Source organism: Tupaia chinensis, unplaced genomic scaffold (genome assembly GCF_000334495.1).
Source record: "Tupaia chinensis unplaced genomic scaffold, TupChi_1.0 Scaffold143696_1, whole genome shotgun sequence".
In the NCBI taxonomy this organism is placed as follows: Eukaryota; Metazoa; Chordata; class Mammalia; order Scandentia; family Tupaiidae; genus Tupaia; species Tupaia belangeri.
The window spans coordinates 1041913-1049632 of NW_006203544.1; positions in this window are offsets into that span (position 1 = coordinate 1041913).

The following is a 7720-nucleotide window of genomic DNA, read 5'->3' on the forward strand; positions in this document are numbered from 1 at the left end:
TTAAGATATATTTTTTATTCCTATCTTTGAAAAATGTTGTTAAAATCAAATGAAACATAAGAAAAGAACAGTTAAATTATTTATATTTTTGTACTATCATCAATCTTTAGAACTTTTATGACAAGTAAATCTATAACAATAGATATTAAACCAAGCATATATGAGATAGGAGGCACTTTTGAAAAGCTAATGGGAAAAGAGAAATATTTTGATCTTGATATACATAACATGCATTTTTCCCACATGATTAAAAATCAACTTTGTCTTTTTCTGCCTCATCAGAAGTGATCTGAGGGACAAATTCCCATATAACAGCTCACAAATAAAATATATTCTACATGTCCTGTAAATATGAATTGTGGCATTTCATTAATATTGAGAAATGGCATTTTAAAATCAATATATTGATTTAAGAGATGTCTATTTCATATTTTATATTTATACTTCACATTAGTTATAAAAATATAAACTAAAAGAATATAATAGTTTGTAAAGCAAGAAAAATTTAAAGTAGACTTCTTGATGTTGCTCAACCATTGAATACTAAATATTTGGAATACAGCATTTAAGAAAGTGAATTTAAAAACTAAACACAATTGTCTAAAATTAATCTCACCTAAGAACATTCTAATTTCTCTTTAAATTTTATTGATTTCTCATCAAAATACCAAAAAAAAAAGAGATTTTCCAGTACCAAGTTCAAATTTCTAAATAAAAGTGTGATGGAAATCTATTATAAGGGACTTTGAAACCTCTTTTTTTTTCCAATCTGTACATTTATTTATTTTTATTTTTAAATTTTTTGTTTTTAATTCACATTTAATCATTATATATCTTTACAGCATACAACATTTTTTTCCAGCAAGAATATGGTACATATTAGTCAAAACAAAGACATTACCACATACATTATTGCCAGCAAATATCTTATCATTTTTGTGTCTATTAAATGTATTATTCAAAAACTTTTGGTTTTTTAAAAAAGAGATTTTTCTATAGGGCACCCGTGCTCACTGGAAAGACATAGACAGAGAGATAGAAAGCAAGAAATCACCTTCAGTGAGTACGGCCACACCACAATCCTTTCTCCTCTGTTCTCTCAGGATCTTGGGTACACATGCATACATGCCCACCCTGAGTTTCTAGCCTCCTGCTTTGGGACAGGAACTGCAGTTGGCCATGTGAGAGTCCAGCAACATGACCATTAGGCCATCTGCTCATCCTTTTTCGAAACCTTTTCTAATCAACAACTGTCCTAATTGATTTTTAACAAAATAGCATTTTTTGCAAATATTTTGGTAAAAAGAAGAGATATTTTTACCCCAGTCACAGACAGTAGGGTACCACTATGGAATGCTGGAGCCATATGGGAGGGCCCCAGGTTCAAATCCTAAGTAGCTGTAAGGTTGCAGGGAGGACAGCAGTGTTGTGAGGCCATGGGATTTTTCTTCTTTCTCTCTCTTTCCTTTGAAAGAAAAAAAAAATGTGAAAAAAAAGATAGAAGTGATTTTATGTGGTCAGCTTTCCTCATGAATTTTTTATAAGTAGGGGAAACAAATGGTGATAGATGTTATTAGTATTTAGAGAGCAGCTTGTTTATAATAGAAAGACAGTCCCATAGATAATTTATTCTAAGGTTAATTACTTTTATGTATGTGTATTCCAGAACAAATTACTTTATGCAATAGGGAGAACATAGTATCATACATGAACATAACGAAGCCAGGCATTTTGCCAAAGTCCAGGATGGGCCATAGCATTAGATTCTTAGAATAAAGCAAAGACCAGGATCCAGAAGACACTTCAGGGTCCAGGAGACACTAGCAAAGCAAGGTGTTTTTCTTCATCAAGAGTTAATGGTTGCTGTTGTAGTATGACAAAATAAAATTCTCTGAATACGCTGTCTACACATTCTATCACAAAACTTAGTTAAAATTTTTTGCATACCAATAAATACTGTTTATTTGAATACACATATATAGAATAATTCATTCTTTATAAACCTGTCACTGTAAAATCAGCACTACAGCCATTCTTCACATAAGGACCAACATGATTAATGATCCCTTGGATTTAAGACTTGCCCTCCAGCACTGGTAATCCCCTTTCTCAGTCTGTGTCTCAGAAATTCCTTTTCTCAGTCTTTGTCTCATTACTGTAGTCAGTTAGTATTCACTATATGAGCATTTGAAATTACACAAGACTACTTATTTCATTTATAAATTTGTACTTAATTATGCATCACTAGTGGTATTCAGAATAAATAAAAATGATTAAGTTTGCTTTATATTATCGTGTTGTATGTCATGTCACTTTCAAGCACTTATCTAATGTATGCTTTTGGAATTGAAATAATTACATTATTCGATTATGGTGTCACATGATATCTATTGAAAAATACATACCCCTATGGCTCCATGGCAAATCACAAGACATCTTCTTTTAAACTCCTCTGTTATTGACCCATTTGCTTAATGGCTTAGTCTTACGAATGGACATGGCCAATAAGTGAGTAATGCCTATACTATGGAATCAGCAATCAGATCAAGAAACAGTTACTTTTTCTGCATATATTTTGGTATTACACTTACTCAAACTCTTTGCCTTCCACTATTCTCTAATACTTTTGGTATTTAATGCTTCCTGGACTTTGCATGTTTTAAAATTCCTGGTACTAATTACTTGTCCATGTCCACATAACATCAGGGAATTTCTGGTAGAGGAAACTTTGTTCAGACCATTTTCAGCATCTCTCTTTAGGCAGACTTTTTATGTATTACACCACTTTATTCATTTAATGTCTAGTCATGTGATAAAAAATCATGCTAGATGCCAAAATTACAGTTCATTTAATCACAAAACATAGAGTATAGTTTCAGATAGTCTTCTTAAAATATAATTACATGAATGTTCAAATGTTACTATTCTTGTAAGTGCTATGAAGAACTGCAAAGTAGCAAATGAGTTTAAAATGGAGTATTTAACCTACTCTGAGGAGCCAAAAGGAGATGACCAAAAAAAGTAACAGTTTTTAAGCAAAGACTTGAAATGTCAATATATTTTAGTTACATAAAATGTCTGTCTTTCTGTGTTTTCATGTCTGGGTGTCTTTGTGCTTGAATGAGGATATGACAATGGGAATGCAATCAATGTCATTGATGAAAATGTAAAAGTCTGTTGTAGAAAACATATAAGATAAGAGAAGTTGTGGTAAAATGAGGGCTGCAGAGCAAAAAGAGAGAGAGGATGGTGCAGATTTAAGTAAAGCATTTAGTGACTATAGGATCTCAATGCACTGAGGACACAATCACAGAATTTAACCAGAGCAGTGAAACACGTGTTTGTCACTTTTTTCTTGTAACACCCAAATTGTAAGCTGTATGATACTTAGAAACAATTACAGTTGGAGCGTCATTCATACAAAATCTGAAATGCCTCAAAATTTGAAACGTTTTGAGCATGGAGATGACAACACAAGTAGAAAATTCCACATCTGACTTCATGTGAATGGTCAGTCAAAATGCAAGTGCACAACACAGAATTTATTCAGCATCCTCGAGGGAATAATACCTCCTGATACCATCAGCTGTAATATATCTATTCCATGCATGAACAGATTCGTTCTGTAGACACACCCAGAAAGGATACTAAAATGACACAGGTGCAGTTTGGACACTCAATGGTAGGAGGGCAGGTTCCCATGATGCCTCACATGAGGAAAAAAAAACCTATGTGTGTTAGTCACTGTGTTGTTCTGCTTATTCTCTGCATTGTGGTATAAAGATATTGCTAGAAATCTCAGATAAGTCTTCAAATACCTGAAGAGTAACAGTGATAAGAACACTAAAAAGCATTTATGTTTGTCCATAGTACAGAAGTTAAGTTATTGGAGAAATTAGACAGCAGTGTAAGTGAGAAACAGCTTACCATAGAATAAGTGTGGTAATGACAACCGTATATACCTAAAGAAACAGAAGAATGATGAACTGTGGAAGCTCCAAGATGGAAGTCATGAAGAAAATTACTGAAAATTAGAAAAAACACTGCATAAAACAAAAACTGAAAGTCTCTAGTGGGTATTTAAAGCAAGGCTCTATTAATGTTTTAGTGAACACATTCCAGATAATAGCATGCTGATAATAAAAAAAGCAAAGATCTATCATGATGAACTGAAAATTAAAGGGAATTGTGACTATTACATAGGCTGGCTGTAGAAATTTTTAAAAAAATAGCAAAACATTAATTTTTTAAAGATTCCCACTGCTCACAAAGCAATAGAGAATTTCACCAACAAGTTTGCCAAGGTCATTGCTGATGAAAATTTGACACAAGAGGCCTATAATGCTGATGAAACATCACTGTTTTGGCATTATTACCCCAGAAAAACATTGACTGTGGTTGATGAGACAAGTCATATGGTATTTAATGATGCCAAGGACAGGATAACTGTGCTGGGATGCACTAATACAGCAGATATACATAAGTGTTATCCTGTGATAGGCAAAAGCTTGCATCTTTGTTGTTTTAAAGGAGTGGATTACTTCCCAGTCTATTACTATGCTTAAAAAAAAAAATAAGTCTAATCTTAAACATCTTTTGTGACTCGTTTCACCAATGTTATACCAGAAGCTCGTTCACTGCAATGAAGTTGGACCGAATGCTGACTGCGAGACTGTTATTGCTTAACACCGTTAGGCTCATCCTTCTGTTGTAATTCTTATCAAAAACAAAATTTATGTCTCATACTTTCCCCAAAATGAGACTTGATTAATTCAGCCATGTGACGAGGATATCCCTAGATTAATTAAAAGTAAATATGAAAATACTCTCCAAAACATAAACAAGCAAAAAAAGACAAAAAAAAATAAAAAAGGAAAAACGTAAGAAAAATAATGACTGCACCTCCTTGAATATCGTACTTGCAGCAGTGTGGGTGTGAAAGATTTTCAAAATGACGTTAGCATGGAGGGTGCAGTATATACTATTGCCAATGCTTGGAACACAGTTACTAAAAATACAGTCGTGCATGTCTGGCATAAACATTGGCCTGTGACCCCGTTTAGTTATGATGAAGAGCAAGGTGATGACTGAAGGTTTCTGTATGCCAAGCGGGAAAAAAAATGATGCCTGACCTACTTACATATGCACGAAGTATACTTTAAGAGTCTCAGTGAAGCTGGAAGAAGTGGATATAGTAGAAGTGTTGAACATCAGTAATAAGACTCTACTTGTTCATCCATTAATGTATGGTAAAATACCGAAAATAGTTCTTAATCAAGGTGACTAATGAAGATGACATTGTTAACTGTGCAGAAGGGTGCCTATAAACACTACGTTGAAAATGTGTGATGGCCTTATTGAAAGTCAAGAGCACGCGTTTATAACAGAAGAAGAAATCATGTCAGCTTATAAAATCAAAGAGAGACTTCTAAGACAAAAAAGTTATTAGTGATGCAGATAACTTTGGAGAAAACATTTTAAAAAGTCTTCCAGTGGAATACCTCACATCCAGAGCGATCCTTCTTCCTAGTCTCTTATCTGCTTCTGAAGTTTCTTCTCACTTAGAAGAAAAATACAGTATACAATAAGCTTTGACTCAAACACAGTGTTGTTTGGTGCTGTTGTTTAACAGTTGATATGAATATTCTCATGATATTACTTTACTGCTTAGTTACCCTGAACACATTATTTTTTCATTATACTAATTATATGTCACATTTTGTACTGTCAAGTACTTAAGTGCAAATTAGAGTTAAAAAATGATTTCTTATTGTATTATATAAATTTACAGGCAGGAATGATGATAGAGAGAAACAACCATAGATTACCCACATGGGTGGCTGAGCTAGTTAGACTTTAGTTTTCTGATGGCTTAATGTAAGAAAACTTTGTTTTATGCACGAAATGATTAAAAGTAGTGTGTGCTGGGGCCAGCAGATGGCATGGTGGCTAAGGCACTGGATTCTTACATGATCAACCATGGTTCAAGTTCCAGACCTGGTAGCTTGAAACACATACTAGGCACATGTGCACGTGTGCCCAAAATCCCAAGAAGAGACTGGAGAAAGGATTTCAGCTCCCAATTTGTCACTTTCCCTCTCACTGTTTCTCCCCAGCAAGCATGTATACCATAGGGAAAAAAAAAAAGGAGAAATATTGTATATTCATTTTCAGGTTTTATCTATCATATGAATGAATCATATATATATACATTGTGTGTCCTTACTTGGGTCCTATCCCAAGATAACTCATTATGTACATGAAAATATTTCAAACTCTGAACATGTCCAAAATTTGAAGCACTTCTGTCCCAAGCATTTAATATAATGGATACTTATCCTGTGTATATGTGTAATTACTTGCTCATAGGAGTTAAGGTTATCTGCATTTTGTTGAGTGCTATTTATCCAGTAACATCAGATTTGGGAAAGAAAAGAAAAAAATACTCAATGGGAGTAGCCAAGTGGTTAATAGAGCTGAATCCCACACAGCGGACCATGTTTTGAATATGAGCTCTGGTGGCATGGAAAATATATGTGTGTGCATGTCCCAAGTCCCAACAGGATGAAGAAATAGAGAAGGGGTTATGGACAAATGATCAGACATGAAGATGTTTTCAAACAAAACTCTGAACCTCCAGCTGATGTCAGAAGTAAGTAGATAAAAATTCTATTCTGTACTTAAACATTTTGTGAACTGTATAGATTTTATATTAAGGAAAATTAGAAAACAAAGGAGCATGAGGCAACTTCTCTGGGTGATGGATATGTTTAATTCCTGTGAAACTCACTTCAGTTCAGTTTCCAGAGATTTACTGAAGCATCACTATCTATGCATGGTTGATTGATCCATTGTGTTTGTGGTTACCATAATCCCCTCTTAGGCCTACGGAGTGTAGTTGGCCACACTGGATTCACCCAATTAATACAAACTCTCAGGTGTGGTCCAAGGGTCCCACTCTAAATAGCGAAACACCCATGTCACTCTCCAGCAGCTTAGAAGTTTATACTGTTCAAGGAGTATGAACAAAGACTATGTCTTTCTAGTAAGACCAAATTCCTTACTGTACAGAAAGGGATGAAGCGGACTTTGTCTTTAGTATCTTGTGATATTTACCAATGGGTAGAGTATCTCCAGATTTCAAGGAATATTTACTGCTCAAATATTCATGCGTAGAAGGATAGCTTGGGAAATGGTCTACAATTGCACAAGATATCCTTGGAAAATTGTTTTCCAACATTTTGCTGCATTCAACACTTGAAATTAGTTGATGATATGTTATACAATATACATATTTTAAATTGTTTTTGATGTGTCATTTTTTAAAAAATAAATTTTATTTGGAGTCAGTCAGTGGCTTGATGATTAAGGACGTTGGATTCTACATGATTTACGATGTGGTTCAAGTCCTGAAGACCTGGACCTGGCAGCCTGAAAAATACAATGGGCACATGTGTGTACATGCCCAAATTTCGAAGAGTAAAATGGGGAAGGGACTGCAAGATGGCCATTCCCCCGGAGGATGCTTTCTCATTTTCTTTCTCTATCTTTCTTTCTCCAGGAAGCACACAAGCGTTATAGCAAAAATAAATAAATAAATAAATATAAATAAATATTTTTGAAAATATAAAAATCTGATATTTTAGTTTGTTTGGGGGCATATAAAATTTTAATCTCATCTGAAAGTTCAATATATAAAAGAAAAAATGTATTTGAAAAA